Source organism: Protopterus annectens, chromosome 15.part0, assembly GCF_019279795.1.
Source record: "Protopterus annectens isolate FY-2018-M chromosome 15.part0, PAN1.0, whole genome shotgun sequence".
Taxonomy (NCBI): domain Eukaryota; kingdom Metazoa; phylum Chordata; order Ceratodontiformes; family Protopteridae; genus Protopterus; species Protopterus annectens.
The window spans coordinates 697,760,134-697,778,893 of record NC_056749.1 but is presented as its reverse complement, the minus strand read 5'-3'; the positions used below and the strand labels follow the sequence as shown (position 1 = coordinate 697,778,893).

General features: G+C 38.5%; 1 protein-coding gene across 2 annotated transcripts in view; it reads right to left on the bottom strand.

The window, feature by feature from the left end:
- The window catches only part of JCAD (junctional cadherin 5 associated), a 566,987-nt gene extending 553,884 nt beyond the window's left edge, over nt 1-13,103 (bottom strand). For both annotated transcript variants that reach the window (XM_044057552.1, XM_044057553.1), the window contains exon 1: nt 12,835-13,103. The gene's annotated coding sequence lies outside the window, so the exon portion shown is untranslated. The remainder of the gene's footprint in view (nt 1-12,834) is intronic.
- Nucleotides 13,104-18,760: the final 5,657 nt, after the last annotated feature.

Sequence of the window (18,760 nt, the reverse complement as noted above, 5' to 3'; positions counted from 1 at the left end):
GGGCCTATACAAGCCAAGCCAAAAAGGTACCCTGGCTTTTGCCACCCAAGTAAAAATTAATTTTCCTGCGTCACTGTTGAGCAGAGCCACAGAAGTGATCCCCGGGGTGAATTTCCTATTTCCCATCCAATCATCAAGATTTTTCTTGAAGAGTGCTAATGAGCTTTGTTTGATATAGATAGGTAGTTTATTCCAGAGTATGGGAAGTCTCTGGGACAGGAATCTATCCCTCTGGCATGTTATGTTTATTGTGGTGACAAGGTTTAGGTCCCTAGAGCGTGTAGCTTGGAGGGATTAGGATTTCTTTAAGTGGAGCATGTCCAACAGCTCTGGGTTTGACATAACTTTGTATGTTAGGCAGAGATCACCTCTGTGAGTAGGCGATATGCGACGGAGTAAAGCTGGAGTTTTTTGAGATGGTCTGCGTAGGGCATCTGTTTGAGGCTGATAATCCTCTTTGTGAGGTATTTCTGCGGCCTTTCCAGTTGTTATAGATGTTTTTGAGATACATACCAAAAGTTATAAACTCAGTTGTAGGTTTAACATTTCAAAATATATAGCTACTAGCCATTAGTAGGTTAGGAAAATATTATACATGGAGACGGTAATAGTATATTTGAGATAGGAGAGTACAGTACACCAGATATTAGAGAAAAAAATAGTTTTTAGTAGGGAAGGGATTGTTTTGGGTAGGATGAAGTAATAGTAGAGGTAGTTAGATGAGTCAGTTCAAGGAGGAATGGGGGGGTGAGGGGTTTAAGTTGGAGCTTGGTAAGGGCGTTCCCATTTGGAAGAAAGATGAGAGAGTAGCTGAGATTTGAAATTTGTATGGTTAGGTAGGTTGCATAGATGTGTGGGGATAGAGTTCCACTGTTTAGCTAAGGAGTGGGACAGCAGTAGATGGCCAGGAGGTCATGCAGGTTTGTGGACCTGAAGGAGATTTTGTTTTTTGGATCTGAGTGAGCGGTTGGGAATGTAAGGTTTTATGGAAGTAGCGAGAGATGGGCAATTGGCAGGTTTAAAGATGAGCTTGTGGGCAATGGTGAGTTGTAGGTAACTGAAGTAGTTGGGTAGTTCAAGCCAACTTGAGGGTGAGGAGGGAGTGGCAGTGGTGGGATGAGTTTTTTGAATTGGTTGCAACTTTGGAGATCTTGTGGTAGCAGGATTCAAGTTTGGATCAAAGGCCAAGATGGAGATTTTTGAAAAGAGGGGCACCATACATAAGGGAGGGGAGTAGGAAGGTGGATGCAAGAGTTTGATAGGTAGAGGGGCTTAAAAAGCGGCTGTGCCTGTAGAGGAGACCTAACATTTGGTGGATTTTCTTGATTGTGGAGTGGATGTGGGTGCCAAATTTTAGTTCTTCATCAATAATGATTCCAAGAAGCTTGGTATTGGGAACAATTTAAAGGAGGGTGTTGTTTTGGCTCTGTATGGTGAATGTGGATTTGTCAGTGGAGTTTTTGGTAGGGGAAAAAAACATTAGTTTGGTTTTATTTGCATTTCGTGCTAGATGGTTAGACTGCATCCAGGTTTCTGTTTTGGAGAATGCTAGTTGAGTTTTTGCTAGAAACTCTGAGGGGGATAAGGCTGAGCAGATGATTGTTGAGTCATCTGCATATTTGATGATAGATGAGTCTGGGATGGATTGGTGAAAGTTGTTAATGAATAGGTTGAAGAGAAGAGGGCCAAGAACAGAACCTTGTGGGACACCTGTGGGTGAGGGAAGGAAGGGGGAGGTTGAAGTTTTCCATTGGACAGCTTGGTGGCGGTTGGACAAGTAGCTGGAAAACCAGACAATGGTGGTGGGAGAGAGGTGTAGGGTGGAGAGTGTAGTGTGTGAGATGGTGTCAAAGGCCTTTGACTGATCTAGGAATAGTGTCGATACGAACTTGCCTGAGCCATGTTCGAGGTTTATGGTTTCAAGAAAGGAAAGAAGGGCAGTCATTGTGCAGTGGCCAGGGTGGAAGCCATGTTGAGTAGGGGAGAGGAGATTGTTTAGTGTTAGGTGTGCCATGAGTTGTGCTTGTATTGTTTTTTCTAGTATTTTAGAAAAAGGGGGAAGGAGGGCAATAGGCCTGAAGTTGGTGGTATCAGTATTTTTATCACCTTTGTGAAGGGAGAAGATGTAAGCATGGTGCCAGATAGAAGGGATGTATGATTCTTGTATGGATCTATTTATAAGAATAGAGATGGGATAGGCAATGCTGTCTGCAGATTGTTTGAGGAAGATGGGTGGAAGGTTGTCGGGTGTATTGCGACAGAGTTTTAGTTTGAGGAGAAGTCTTTTTATAGTGCTTGTGGGATGGGCTTGAGGCAGAAGGATGTGGAGGAAGGTTGATGATTGGGGTGGTGGAGGAGGGGGGGTGGGAAGGAGGCTGATAGTTTATCTATGCAGTCTATGAAGGGTCTGGGCAGGAGTTTTCTTTGTTGCCAGGATGCAGCATGGATGAGATGGAGTCCCAGAATTTTTTCGGATTTGTTAAGTGCAAGGACTGGAGTTTGGAGCAGTGGACTGTGCAGTCTTTAATTATTTGTTTTTTGTGGAGTTTCATAGTTTCTTATACTCTAGGAGGGTGTTAGGGTTTTTATGTTTTTGATATCGTTTCAATTTTTTTGTCCCTTTGGTGCAAGGCTAGTTTAGTATCTTTTGATAATGATGGGCAGGGATTGGTTTTGATGCATTTGGTTTGAGGTAGGGGCTTGCTGATTGAGAAGGGTTAGGAATGAGTAGTTAAAGTAGGAAATGGAAACATCTAGAGGAAGGATTTTTAGAGGGGACCAGTCAGTATGCTTTAAGCATTCAGAGAAAGTTAGAGGGTTGTAATAGGAGAGGTTGCAGGTTTGAATGTAGTGGTGTTGTTTATGTAGTGGAGATGGGCGATGGTTGGCAAAGGCTGGTAGGTGATCGCTGAGAAGATCAGGTAATGTTCCGGCTTTGGTGATAAGGTTTGGGTGAGTTGTTAGGATCCAGTCGATCATGGTACCAGAGGTACCATCTTTATTTGGTCTGGTTGGAGATTGTATTAGTTGGTAGAAGTTGTACAGGTTGATTGTGTGGAACAGGGCTTCAGAGTTAATAGTTTTCCAGTTGATGTTAGTATCACTGAGTATATAGGTTTCATTTTGTATATTGGAGGAGACCCAGGACAGGATGTTTTCAAGAGTTTTAGTATTATCACCAGGGGGAATATAGAGGGCAGTGATACATATGGACTTGTGGTTGTTTATTTTTAGTAAACCTATTATAATTTCAGCATTGGCAAAGATTGGTATTTTATTGGAGTAGGGAATTATGGTATAGGAGGCGGGATAGATTATTGCTACTCCACCTCCTTTTTGTGGGCTCTGTCATTGCAAATGATTTGGAAACCTGGTGGTAGGATTTCACTATATTTTATATAGGTTTTCAGACAGGTTTCAGAAATGGCGGTAATGTCAGGGTGGTTATGAGAGAGCCTGGCATGGAGGTTAGGGATTTTGTTTTTTAGGCCTGTATTGGTCTAAGACAACACTAGCACTCAGCATACAATAAGAGGTTACCAATCTCCTCCACAGCCTCATTATTCCTGATTAACAGAGCACATCAATTCAATGGCACCAATTACTGTATACCATTTTACCGCAAATTACTCTATTAGGAACAGCCTTACAGCCTTAAAAGCTCCAGTCCCTTGCAATTGACAAATCCTCCTTTCAATTTAAATACCACTGAAAAGCGTGTCCCTTCAAACTGGAACAATATATTCAACAATATTCAGAGACTCTAATATTGACAGTGTAAAAAAGAAAAACTTAAGGAACCTTAAGGAACACTTGATAAAAGAAAATGAATGCAATTCCTTTAGAGAAACTGACTAGCCATAAAAGTTCAATAGATAATCATCTATAAAACAAAGTATGTAGCACTCCACAGGATAAATGTCTTGCAATTGATGTAAATAAGAAAATAAAATCCAAACCAAATGGTCTGATGAAGCGGATAGTGAAAGCGCTTACCGTTGTGCACAATAAATACGATTTTTTTATTTTAAACAAAAAATGAGTACTGGCATTTTAATAGTATGTGGTCGCCTTTGCTGCTTACTCTGGTTTGGATTTTATATAATCATCTATGCTGATCTGTTACTGACTTCCCCTAGACTGTACTCAGCATAAGGATCTATGTAGTGGTGCAAGAAGGAAGAAATACATAGCTTTACATAAAGATTTGCAGTATACACATTTGTATTCTGTGAAGTACTTCTATCATCAAAATTGCAGTTTGCTACTAAAATCGATCTATTTTCAGCTGACATTTACTATACTTAATTTGATTTGTATCTAGTCACTGAATGTTGGTGTTGCAAGGTTAAGTATGTAATTATGTGATAACAGAATTTAGCTATGTATGTCCAACACTAGTTTACTAGTATGTAGTCACAGGATGTCAGTATAGGGTGTATAGGCACACTTATTATACTTCTTTATTACCTCAGTGATATATGTCTGCCTTATTACGTTACATTACTTTCCTAAACTAATCTGCTAGAATTTACTCTGTAACTTCAAAACCAGTTTTGTTTTACCACACTGTATTCCATTCATTATTCAGAAAGACTATACATCTGAATTTCTATTGACAGTTTCAATGTTTAATGTGAACTCTTGCTCTAGGTGATGTATTGAACTATTTTTCTTTCTTCCTTTTGCCATGTTTGGCACAGGTCATAGGTAGAAAGTGTTTTTAGAAAAGCCAACCTACAGGGTTAATAAATGCAAAATAAATACATACATACATACATACATAAATGATCTAGACATTTGTTTTTACTCTCGGGTATCTGACACGGTCATCAAAGACAGAAATAAGCATTTTTACAGGGACAATCTCCCTGTACCTTCCATGAGAGGGATAAACATATCACACACCTCTAATTTTTATATATATCCAAACTCCAGAATAGTACACAGCGGAGAAAGGAGAAGCTCCATTCAAGTTCATGGCCTTGATGCTACAGTGCATACAAATCCAAGCTTCAGTCTGCATTAAAAGGTAGATTCAAATAGTTGTGTAAAACTTGTTCAACTTGTTCTTGATCAGCTGTAGAGACACTGTACATAGTCTACCTAATGAGCTACAACCCTTTTTCTACTTTGTTATGTTCTGTGTTTATTTCTCCACTAAGGTTTCATCTGTGGGGTGTTTAAATCAGTATTCCACTCGCCAAGTGCTATGATCATTAGAAAACAAAGGGGAAAAGATACAAGCAGGAAGGAAAATAGTGGGGGATAGAAAAGAAAGTTACACACACAGAGACACACACACACACACACACACACACACACACACACACACACACACACACTCACAGACATACACACACAGACACACTCACAGACATACACACACACACACACACACACACTCACAGACATAGACACACAAACACACACAGAGACACACTCACAGACAGACACACACACACTGCACTCACAGACATACACACACAGACACACACTCACAGACATACACATACACACACACACAGAGACACACTCACAGACAGACACAGACAGACACACACACACACAGAGACACACTCACAGACATAGACACACACACACACACACAGAGACACACACAGACACACAAATAGACACACACACAAAGACACACACACACACACACACACACACACACACACACACACACACACACACACACACACACACACACACACAAAGACAAACTCACACACAAAGACACACTGCTTTCAACTTTCTTGTAAACAATAATGGTTGTTTCAGTTTATAAAAAAACATGGAAACTCACTATTCCTGTATGCTCAACAGTTTGAAGGACTCTTCTGACTGTATTACTATTTAAGACAGAACACTTGAGGTTAACAATGAGAACTCTTGCTCTAGGTGATGTATTGAACTATTTTTCTTTCTTCCTTTTGCCATGTTTGGCACAGGTCATAGGTAGAAAGTGTTTTTAGAAAAGCCAACCTACAGGGTTAATAAATGCAAAATAAATACATACATACATACATACATACATACATAAATGATCTAGACATTTATTTTTACTCTCGGGTATCTGACACGGTCATCAAAGACAGAAATAAGCATTTTTACAGGGACAATCTCCCTGTACCTTCCATGAGAGGGATAAACATATCACACACCTCTAATTTTTATATATATCCAAACTCCAGAATAGTACACAGCGGAGAAAGGAGAAGCTCCATTCAAGTGCATGGCCTTGATGCTACAGTGCATACAAATCCAAGCTTCAGTCTGCATTAAAAGGTAGATTCAAATAGTTGTGTAAAACTTGTTCAACTTGTTCTTGATCAGCTGTAGAGACACTGTACATAGTCTACCTAATGAGCTACAACCCTTTTTCTACTTTGTTATGTTCTGTGTTTATTTCTCCACTAAGGTTTCATCTGTGGGGTGTTTAAATCAGTATTCCACTCGCCAAGTGCTATGATCATTAGAAAACAAAGGGGAAAAGATACAAGCAGGAAGGAAAATAGTGGGGGATAGAAAAGAAAGTTACACACACAGAGACACACACACACACACACACACACACACACACACACACACACACACACACACACACAGAGACACACTCACAGACATACACACACAGACACACACACAGACACACTCACAGGCATACACACACACACACTCACAGACATTGTGTCACACAAACACACACAGAGACACACTCACAGACAGACACACACACACTGCACTCACAGACATACACACACAGACACACACTCACAGACATACACATACACACACACACACACACACACACACAGACACACTCACAGACAGAGACACACTCACAGACAGACACAGACAGACACACACACACAGAGACACACTCACAGACATAGACACACACGCACACACACAGAGACACACACAGACACACAAATAGACACACACACAAAGACACACACACACACACACACACACACACACACACAAAGAACTCACACACAAAGACACACTGCTTTCAACTTTCTTGTAAACAATAATGGTTGTTTCAGTTTATAAAAAAACATGGAAACTCACTATTCCTGTATGCTCAACAGTTTGAAGGACTCTTCTGACTGTATTACTATTTAAGACAGAACACTTGAGGTTAACAAAGAAGATCTCATTACATATTTCATGCAAATCTTTATTTGCTTATTTTAACATGGTAAGATTCAGTAAGAATGACTGCTTATTTTCAAGCTTCAGTAAGATCTTTGTTCTGATTACATGATCTGTCAAAGTCACACACACATTATGCAAATAGATCTGGATGGACTCAAATCCAGCTCTGTATGGTATCTTCACTTACAAATTTTAAGCAAAGCGACTTATGTAAGATGACATGTAAAAGGCAGCGTGATGAATAACACAAGCATATAACCCCATGGTAAAACGGCTATTTTATAACTCGTAGAAACATTAGCTGCAGTGAAGAAAGACCTCATCATCTGCTAAATTACATGTCTATGAATCGCAGTTAGTTGCTGTGAAGTGCAGATCAGCACTTGCCATGGGAGCCACATCATATAAGTACAGGCACACCCACGCAGTCGCTCTTCTTCACACACAAGCACACACCACATATCCAATATCTGTCCCCCTTGTAAGAATATCTACAGTATCTCCTTTTCCCCGGCCTAGTTAATTCACAAATGATTACAATCCATCCTTAATGCCACATATTTAAGCTTCACGTTTCATATCCTTCAGTAAACACATGCTGTGACTAACTCTGTTTATGAGGTTGGGAGGCATACCTAATGTTTCCTGCTCTTCTCCCTCATACATTACAACATGTTGCAGACATTGCGTAATGCCCGAGATTCTCTCTCTCTCTTATATATATATATATATATATATATATATATATATATATATATGTTTACAAGTTCAAACCACATATGGCCGAGACCATATGTTCGAACTTGTAAAAGTTTGATCGGACTGTATGGAGATCTCCATACAGAGCAGAAAGTGAAGATATCCCATATCTGCACTGTAATGCGATCTTGGAGTTGGTATGTTTAAGTAGGGGAGGCGGGGGGGGTGCAGGGGGGGGTACGCCCCCTGCTATAGACGTTTATTTTTGTGTTTTTTTTGTTTTATGTGTTTTTATTTCAGTATTCGAACTTTTACAAGTTCGAACATATGGTCTCGCCCATATGTGGTTCGAACTTGTAAAAGTTCGATCTACTGAAGTAGAGCCATATATATATATATATATATATATATATATATATATATATATATAGATATATATATATAGATATATATATATCTAGATATATATATATAGATCCATATATATATATATACATATATATGGATGTACATATATATAGATATAGATATATATATATATATATATATAGATATAGATGTGTGTGTGTGTATATTTAAAAAAAATACCTGTTACACTAGTTTTGCAGTTAGTACAGCAGGCTAATGCAGGGTTTTTTGTGTTAAGAGTATGCAGTTCAACTCACTTTTCCCCTGTGATTTTTTTTTTATTTATATATTCCTAAAATATATCCCTGGTATGTAGGGGTGGCATACAGGACAATATTCTCTGTAGGAACTGGGAGGGTACAGGGTTTGACGCTGGCATAATGCCTCTTTATGGCACACTATATAACCTTGGTGTCTAGAGGTTCCTGTGCACCTTTTTAAATATGGGCCTTTATGGTACACCATATTTAGTATCCCTGGTGGCTATTGTTTCCCCCACCAGCTGATCCTTGTAGCTCTTAAGTGTCACTCAGGCAGGAGAATAGACGTTTCCTTGGTGGCTAGTAGTTCGCCCCCTCCCCTTGATCCCCATAATGTTTAATTGCCACTCAGGCACTAGTATAGAGTGTTCCCTCATGGCTAGTGGTTTCCCCACTAGTCTAGGGGTGTATAGAAGTATGATAACCACCACAACTGTCCCACCCACACAAACACACACAACTCCCTACTCACCCCATCACATTTACAATTTCATCCATTCATCTATTCACACACACACACACACACACACACACACACACACACACACACACACACACACACACACACACACACACACACACTTACCTGACCCCCTCCCTAACTTCCCTACCTCTACCTCCCAATTAGACTTATAAACTAACACATACACTCACACATGCATCCCCTCACATACTCCTGCAGACACCTCCTAACCATACCAAAATACTAAACTCATCAACACTTACCTCTACCTCGATGGATGAACAAAGCCAAGGCCATCTTCGCTACTGTGATACATAAGAAGTGGCTGTGCTGATCTACATGATACATGGATTCTATGAATCTCCATGTAGTACAGATGCCTTCTGTGAGACAGTTCCTGGGGATTGAGCACATGGCTAATTAGAATATGCCTGCCTTCCAGACTGCCTCATTAGCAAGTAGCTAGGCCACAGTGACAGCCCACCACAGTGCTGCATGTCTTTGTAGATTGTGAATTCAAAAAGGTTACTTCTTTACACCTTGAAGTCATCTTTATGAATTATCCTGTTATCTAAGGAGACCAACAGTTGAGATGAAAAAACTCACTACATAGTGGCTATGGTGAGCTGAAAAAGGCCAATTAAAAGATGCCTTATAATGACTGTGGTCCCAGATGGAGCTCTGGTAATCTGCATTACACTTCATGACATCACAGAAGAAACAGGTGATGGAGATATCTGCCCTTATTTCATAATATTCTCTCTCTGTCTCTCTAACACTTGTTATACATTGGACTGATACCAGAGAGGCAGAAAGAAAGTTGCTAGGTTATGAGAAAGAGCAATGTAAGGGTGAGGATCTGCATCTTCACAAATGCTCAAAGTGGGTAGGGGAGGATAATATTTAAATAAAAATATAAATTTTGTCTGCTGTTTGGTGCTTCCTGTAAGTCAATACTTGGAGCAACATTCACCTTGCCCTTCCTATGGCTCAGTACCCAGTCCGGGGGGGGGGGGGAGGCCAGAGAAGTCCTCCATGTTGAAATATCAAAGCTAGTTCTAGGCAGAATTTGGTCCAGCTATATATAGCATAGGATAGCATACTACAGAAGGCAGAATTTGGTCCAGGCATATATAGCATAGCATAGCACAGAAGGCAAAATTTGGTCCAGACATATATAGCATAGCATAGCACAGAAGGCAGAATTTGGTCCAGGCATATATAGCACAGCACAGAAGGCAGAATTTGATCCAGGCATATATAGCATAGCACAGCACAGAAGGCAGAATTTGGTCCAGGCATATATAGCATAGCACAGCACAGAAGGCAAAATTTGGTCCAGGCATATATAGCATAGCACAGAATACTCACTTGCAGTATTAGGTCAGAGAAGCACATTCACAAAGGACTAGTGCTACCTATGCTTCAGGTGCTAGTTTCACAAGCAAGGGCTGTAGAGGGTACAACAAGTCTTTGCTTATTTAACATCAACCACACAGAGAGTGTCTAGCTGATAACAGGAGACTGAGGTAAAAAATGGTTTTCCAGCCTGACTTTGTGTTTTTTATACAAAGTGCAGCCCCCCACCCCACCCCCAAAAAAAAAACAGAAACTGTAAAATGAAACAACTACTAACAGTACAAAATATAAACATAATTAAAAGATTCAAAGTAAGGATATCATGCAGAAGTTGAACCTTTATATCTAGAAGGCCTGTGTTTGATTTCCACTAACTTTTTTGTGAGTGTTCATACTAAGCAGCCTTTCAATCATCATCATTTTATTGTCAATCAGGAAAATATTTTTTAACCTAAATGACTGTCTATTTCATCAGATAAAATACATTAAATTTGCCTTTCAAATATACTCTCACATCACATTAACAAATGCAAAGATTTTATGTGCTGATAGTTCAGTCATTATTGTATGATGGAAATGTCAGAAAATGACCTGTAAAAAGCATGACATATCAGAATGTGCGTTGCAGACATGAGTGTTGATTACTACCCAAAGGTATTACTTGTGATAGTATCCCAGTATATTTGTATGCTAACAGATTTCAAGTACTTTCCATACTAACACTCAATGACCAAATAATAGAAAATATATATATTTATATATAATTTAACAGAACTGTAACATGTTAACACCAGTATCCCATCAACATCTCAGAATTTGAATGAGCGGCATTCTATTCATTTTTACTGCAGTGTGCCCCCCAACGTACACACGCACACATAATTTCAAAATTTAAGAAATTTCAAATGTAGAAAATCAGTGCTCACTATATTTTGGGGTAAATACAGCACCAAAAAAAGCTATGATAACAATAGGCAGTATTGGTAAAGTATTCTTATTTTGTTAGTATCCCTGTACTAGTCACTTTAGTTATGTCTTTACTATGCTTTGCTCATGCTAGTGGCTAAATAACTTTATCCATATTTTCTGCTTCCTTTACCAACACTCTCAATGCCTATTTTAGGTATTTTGTTGGAAACCTGAAAACAATGGTTTATAGCAGTAACTACGTTACCTCCACCATTACTACTACTAGAGCTCAGAACTTCAAAAGAACAATGGTATTTATTTTTCATGCTAAAGTACATGTTGCATCTGAAGTGGCCTGAATTCAAAACATAAACTACCAGTAAGTGCTGTTGTAAGCTTTCACGTGCAATACAGACGGCTGGCAAACCTGATAATTCCACTTCAGTTTAGTTCCAGACAGTACACACAGTAAACTATTTTGCATAACTAAGCCTAAACATATAGCACTCATGTAGGTAAATCAGGTGGAAATTTAACAAACTGATTCATGATATCTGTTTTGGGATATTTTAAGTGGTTTCCATATATGTGGAAGGAAAACCAGTCACTAATTAAGAATCTCTGAATAACTAGATGAAATTATATTTACTATCTACCTCTGAGAGAGTTTCACATGCAATGATTATTCTAGCCTCATAAAATGTTGGGAAGTATTAAACTAGAGCTTTGTTCCACTGATATCTGCTGTGGACCAGACATGCAGATGTACAGAGACATTGCCACCTGTGAGACAAAGATAATTTATCGATTTATCTGAATGCTGAGGAGTGCACTATTCATACAAATAAGCCAGTACTAATTCATGAAAGGACCACAGCTTCCTGCCTGAGGGCTTACTGCAGGCCATGTTCTTCACAGAACTGCTATCTATGCTCTCAAGGACAGCTAGAGAAAGAAAGGGGAAATGGGTGCATTCCATGGTCTTCCTCACCACAAGACAGTTAAGCGTCATCTGTAAGAGACACTTGTCACTCATCCTTCTGTTCAATATTTTAGACAGCAAATGCACAAAAATTAAAACAGCGTTTGCCAAGTTAAAATATGAGACGCAGGAAAATGCACTCAGACCTATGAGCAGTCTTTGCTAAACAGATAGCATAACACTGCAGTGAAGCGTGTAAATTAGCACGTCAGAATGCAAAAATCAGCCTGACATAACAAATTACTCACCATCTCCCAAATGTTTGAACCAGACATATGCAAACGAAACATAATACAAGTGCTTTTTTCCTGTTACTACTGAGCAGGTGAATGACAGTTCCTGCAGTCTCCAGAGATCAATACACGTGCTGGCATTGCTTAGCAGACTGTAGTTGCTGGCTAGCTTTGTTGTAGACAAAAGTACAGCCTCAAACTTTAGCTTAAGGGAGACCATAATTGTCAGAATGCAAACAAATCCTGAAAAGTGAAATCAATTACTCTTAACAGCAGTCATTTAATTAGCACAGCTATATTTAGATAAATGTAACATCATTCAGTAAAAATAAATGAAAACTCTCACCATACCTGTAAATACTTTAAGGATGATCTGATTTACAGTGTACATTCAAAAACAACCCGACAGGATTAAATGAACTGTCTCTTATAGTACACTCTCGTAACCCCAGACAGCTTCAGCTAACGGCTTCTGCTTGGTAATTGAACTATGCCTGTGTTGTTATTCTAGCCAGCAGACTGATTCAGTGCAGCACGAAAGGAGGAGGGTTCCAGCAATCACAACAGCAATCTAACCCTGCACTTGTAACGCTTGTTAAAAGTGGCTTGTACTACCCTGATGAGAGGAACGCCTTTGAATAAAATATTCAGCCCTCAAGAGCCTATTATCCTCCACCCAATTATGTCTGGACTAACTTACTAAGTAACTGTGGAAAATTCCAAAGCAATAAGATAACATATTCTTGTGCTCTTTCCTAAATAAAAGGCATGTGTGGAATTTCATGCAAGATACAGACAGAAGTGGGGCACCATCTCAAATAAAACACATGCAGAAGTAGACAGGTCCAACCTGGAGAGTGTAGTCTGAGTTCTGCTAGGAAAGTACATTAGCTTGCACTTGTACTGAAATCTGAAATGAAGGCAACTGTATATATATATATATCAGAGCAGTCAGCCTTGTACTTATGTGTGATTATGCTTTTACTAGACAGCTACTTGGCAAAAAGAAGTAAGTAAATTAGTGTTTATGGTCTTGCTGTTGCTATTGGGCCCACTTAACTTTTATACCTTTTAATGATCAGCCTGTTGCTATGCCTAATTACTGGGCATAACACCATACATGTGTATTATGGTTCAGTTCACTGTGTGTCACTTTCCCTAAGTGTAAACATTGATTTCTCCATTGATATACAAGTTCCCATTTACACTAAATTAGGAAGCATTCTTACCTGTTTATGACATGCAGTTTTGTTTTGCAACCTGATTATAATAATAAGCATTGAGGCCTGGTGTATAATAACAAAACGCAGAGTGCGACCTGGTATATAATAATAACAAGCATAGAGAGACCTGGTGTATAATAACAAAAAGTATAGAGAGACCTGGTGTATAATAATAAGCATAAAGAGACCTAGTGTATAATAAAAAGTACAGAAAGACCTGGTATATAATAATAAGAATAAAGAGACCTGATGTATAATAACAAAAAGCACAGAGAGACCTGGTGTGTAATAGCAACAGGCATAGAGAGACTTGGTGTACAATAACAAGCATAGAGAGACTTGGTGTATAATAACAACAAGCCATCGAGATTTGGAATATAATAACAAGCATCGAGACCTGGAGTATAATAACAAGCACAGAGAGAGAGGCCTGGTGTGTAATAAGTGCCATGATTATATTCAGAATTCAGGAAAAGACAACATTGTTAAGCAGTGGCCACCACAAGGCTGGATCTGAAGCATTTTCACAGCTTTAAAAGCCATTATGCACTTCAATATCACACAAAAAAAGCAAAACAGTAGCAGAGTGATGCACCATGAGCTTTAAAAGTCATTTGTTCATCAGAAGGACATTTCACTTCTGTCAGCTGAGTGTGGCTACACTAACTGCTGTATGTCATTCCAAGATGTAAAACTTTTTGATCTCATACATTTTGATCTCAGTAATAAATTACTTATTTTGTGTAACTAGTCGCACATGCAGCCGGCAAGATCTATACACAATGTGGGGATCTCAGCCTCCCCCAGTTCCTTACCACCACCACCATGACCAGAACACGAGGAGTCAGAGAGTCAGATACAGGCTGTAGCCTCTGTCCCCACACTCCTCTCTGCTGCAGGAGCAATAGCCACCTGTCTGGCCATGACTTTGATCAGGCATCCTTGTTAGGACTCAGTGGGGCCTTTAATGATTTGGCAATATTTCATGATGAATCTTTAGTGCCATACTATTTAGTCATCTAGAAGGGCCCAAAGTTCATGAACAGAAAGGCCTGTAATAGCTAACAGAACATGGTTAGTATCTTTCATCACCATTGTAATAATCTGTTTAGGTTTCTGCTTTATTTGTTTGTGTAATCATTTCCTAAATCTGCTCCTGTTTTCTTTATTATCATATTCTAGTCTTTCAGTTTTCTTTCTTTCAGGGGAAAAAAAAAAAAAAATATATATATATATATATATATATATATATATATATATATATATATATATATTTAAACACTTGCATTTGTCAATTTATGCATTATTGCAAATTCCATTGCATTTTCAGACGAAAATAAATACGTCACTGTCTCTTACATCTGTAACATCCGTAATAATATATCTTCCTACCTCCACCATTCTCCAAAGTACACATGTCCACATTATGTCCATTTATCCATATCATCCTTTTGCATAAACTGACCTTTATACCAAACTATCACAGATACTAATAACTTGCTCAACAGATAAGAATAAATATGAGATTGCAGCAGTAGTGTTGTGGTATAGTGCTGCCTGCTACATGTTTCTAAAATAATTACCCATTAGGTAGAGTGGTAGAGTGATAATCTGACTGGGTGTATGTGTATGTGGGGGGGGGGGGGTGTTGAGACTATGTAGATATGTGGCTAATGGCAGAAGATGGAGTAAGCAACATGAAAGATACACAAAGCAGGGGTTAAATGTGTTTCATTGACATAATACTGCAGTATCACATCGCCTTGTTTCATGTTTTTAAAAGAATATAATTTGCCCTTCACATTTTCTTCTCCCTTGCATGTAATTTTGTTTATTAATTTGCAAAGCAGGTCACAGAATGAACCTCTTGTAGGCTTCCATCACGACCTATGCAATTGGGACACTGAAAAACTGCAATCTATATGCAGATAATTTAGAATGCCAGTTAACTAGTGTGTTTTATGAGGTGAAACAAACCAGATCAATTACAAAAATCATACAAACAAAGCTGGAACATGCAGACTCCACATAGAAAGGAACCAGAAGTCAGAATTCAGTGCTGGACCCTGGGTATGTGAGGCAGAAATTTTAGCTACTGTAATATAGATGTGGCTGACCTCAAAAAGGTACAAGATGTTCAGTACAAATAAAGACAAAAACTTAACTATATTTAATTTTGTATAATTTATATCCTATACTTTTGTGTATTTTATTTCTGTCTCAGTTTATATACATTTATTCTAAGAATAATTTATTTTATCTATTTATTTTGCATTTGTTAACTGGGTTGTGTCCGGTTAGGCAAGTAGCCCATTTTTAGCAGAGATCTGGGGAGAAAAGCTCCATAACAATAGTACAAAAACAGATTACAAAAATTGTACAAAGATTTGCAAAGAATATACAAAATGTTTAACAGTTGCCTGCAATCACAACTTACAAAAAGAGAATGTAAACAGAAAACATTACATTTCCTAAGCTTTACTACAGACAGTAAAATGAAACTCGTTAGACATATAACTAAAATAAACCATTGTGGTATTTTCATTTGGTAGAAGTAAGACAAGGAGAAGATAGCAGAAAAGAAAATTTGATTGATGGCATGAGAATCTAGCCAGGAGTATTACAGGAGCATAGCCATTGCTGACTAAAGTATTCCTTTAGGAGTTGTTTGAAACTATGACTATCTGTGTTTTTTAGGATATTTTGGGGTAATAGGTTCCACTGTTTGGCTACTTTGAAGGAGAATAGATAGTCACCAAAGTAATTATGGGACTTAGTTACCTTAAGTATAATATTACCAGATGATCTAAGAGCCCTGGGGTTAGTATTTAGTTGCACTAGGTTGAAGAGTGCAGGGCAATTTTCAGGTTTGTGGATAATACCGTGGGTAGTGGTGAGCTGATTGAGCAATAACAGACTGGGAAATTCAAGCCAGTGTAATTTTTGAAGAGCAAGGCAACGATGGGTCCTGTTGGGTATATTAGCAGCAAATTTTGCTATTTTACTGTAGCAGGAATCAAGTAGATGTAAATCAGACATGCACAGGTTAGTGAAATTTTGAAAACAGTAGAGGAGAGTAGAGAGGAGGTGGGATCTGGCTGTGACTAGTCTGATGTTTTGAGTGAGGTAGGGTTTGGCCCTATATAGTATACCAAGGTTGATGTCATCTTTTTTAATTGTGAGTGTTGTATTTATTGAATGTTAGGTTGTTGTTTTTGTGACACCAAGTACTTTTGTTTGGTTAACTCATTCTATTATAGTGCCATTAGTGGAGTAGATGGAGAGAGGAGGTAGGTTTGCTTTGGATTTCCTGTTGGAGAAGATCATTGACTTTGTTTTGTTTGGGTTTAGGATGAGTTGAAGTTCATTTAGATAATTTTCAATATCTAAAAATTACTTTTGCAGTTTATCTTGGAGTTCTTGGAGTGTGGGAGCAGAGCAAATAAGAGCAGCATTGTCAGCATATTGAATAATAGAAGCAGATTTAGTGGCAGTGTTTAGACTATTTGTGAATATAATAAAAAGGAGAGGGCTAAGGTTGTAACCCTGAGAAACCCCAACATGGACTTGGGGGAGTGTGGAGAGTTTACTATCCCATTTAGTTGCCTGTTGTTAATTAGTAAGGTAGCTAAAGAACCAGTTGAGAGCTGTAGAGTTGAGACTGAAGGAGGCTAGAGTGTTGAGTAGTAGGTGGTGGGATACCATATCAAAAGCTTTGGACATATCAACAAATATAGTAGAGACTAGTTGTCCATTGTTTTTAAGGAGGTTGATTTAGTTAGTGAAACTTATGAGGGCTGTGGAGGTACTATGTTTTGGTGGAAGTCATGCTGTGAACTAGATAAGAGGTTATTTGTAGTGAGGTTGTCTAGGATCTGATTATGGATACATTTCTCTAAGATTTTGGCTAGGAGTGAGAGAATGACAATGAGACGATAATTAGAGAGATCTTCAGATGGGCCTTCCTTGTGGAGAGCAATATTTTCCAGAGTATGGGGACATATTGTTCTGAGATGGATCATTTGATTAGGATAGATACGGGATAGGTGATGGAGCTGGCAGTAGTTTTTAAGAAGTCACTAGGGAGCAGCTGGTCAGCTTTTAGACAGGTAGGTTTTAGTTTTGATAGGAGTTTTTTGATACAAGAGCTTTGTATGGGTTTAAAAGAGAAGTAGTTGGGTTTAGAGTTAGTGGAGGTAGGTACTGTAAGTGGTTGGTTAGATTTGTTGTTGTTTAAAAGTGAGGTGATAGTTATGATGAAATGAGTGTTAAATTGGGATGCTAACTATTTGGTACTATTTGTTATAGATGGTGCAGGGGTAGAGGTTTGCCAGGGTTGAGGAGGTAAGTTAAGGTTTTGCCAAAATATTTGTGGGTTATTTATGTGTTTTTTGCTGACAGGCTAGAAAATAAGATTTTTTTGTGAGATAATATTTGCTTTTTAGTTAGATATCTTAGTAGTTTGTAAGATGTGAGGTTTTCTTAGATTTTGGAGGTTTGATAAGCAGTCCAGGCTCTATCCCTTTGTTTAATGAGAGATTTAGCATTTTGGTTATCCAAGGTAGGTTTTTGGCTTTGGAGGGTATTTTTCCTGTTCGAGTGAGGTTATTAAGGATGTTGAAGAAGGTATCATTAAAATATTGTACAGCTTATTCTAGGTGGAGTGATTTTAGAGGTGACCAGTTGCAGTTTTGAAGTACCAAATTTGAGATGGTAGGGGAAAAGTTTATTTTGTTGACTATGTATTTGAAAATGACATTACAGGGGGAGTAAATGCGTTTACTTAGTAGAAAGGTAGGGGAGTGATCACTGAGGGAATCGAGGAGGCACCCAGCATGGTGGGCAAGGTTGGGCTTATTAATTTAATTTATTATTTGATTCAAGTAAGTGTAAGAAGCAGAGTGAAGCTGTTGGGGGGAGAAAGATTACAGTAATTGCTATAATATAAACATTATAGTGTTAGATTTAGGCCATATGAGAAATGCACAGCAATACTCAGTCTTTATAATAAGGCTTACTGTAACTGAAGTCCCAATTAAAAAGAATGTTGATTT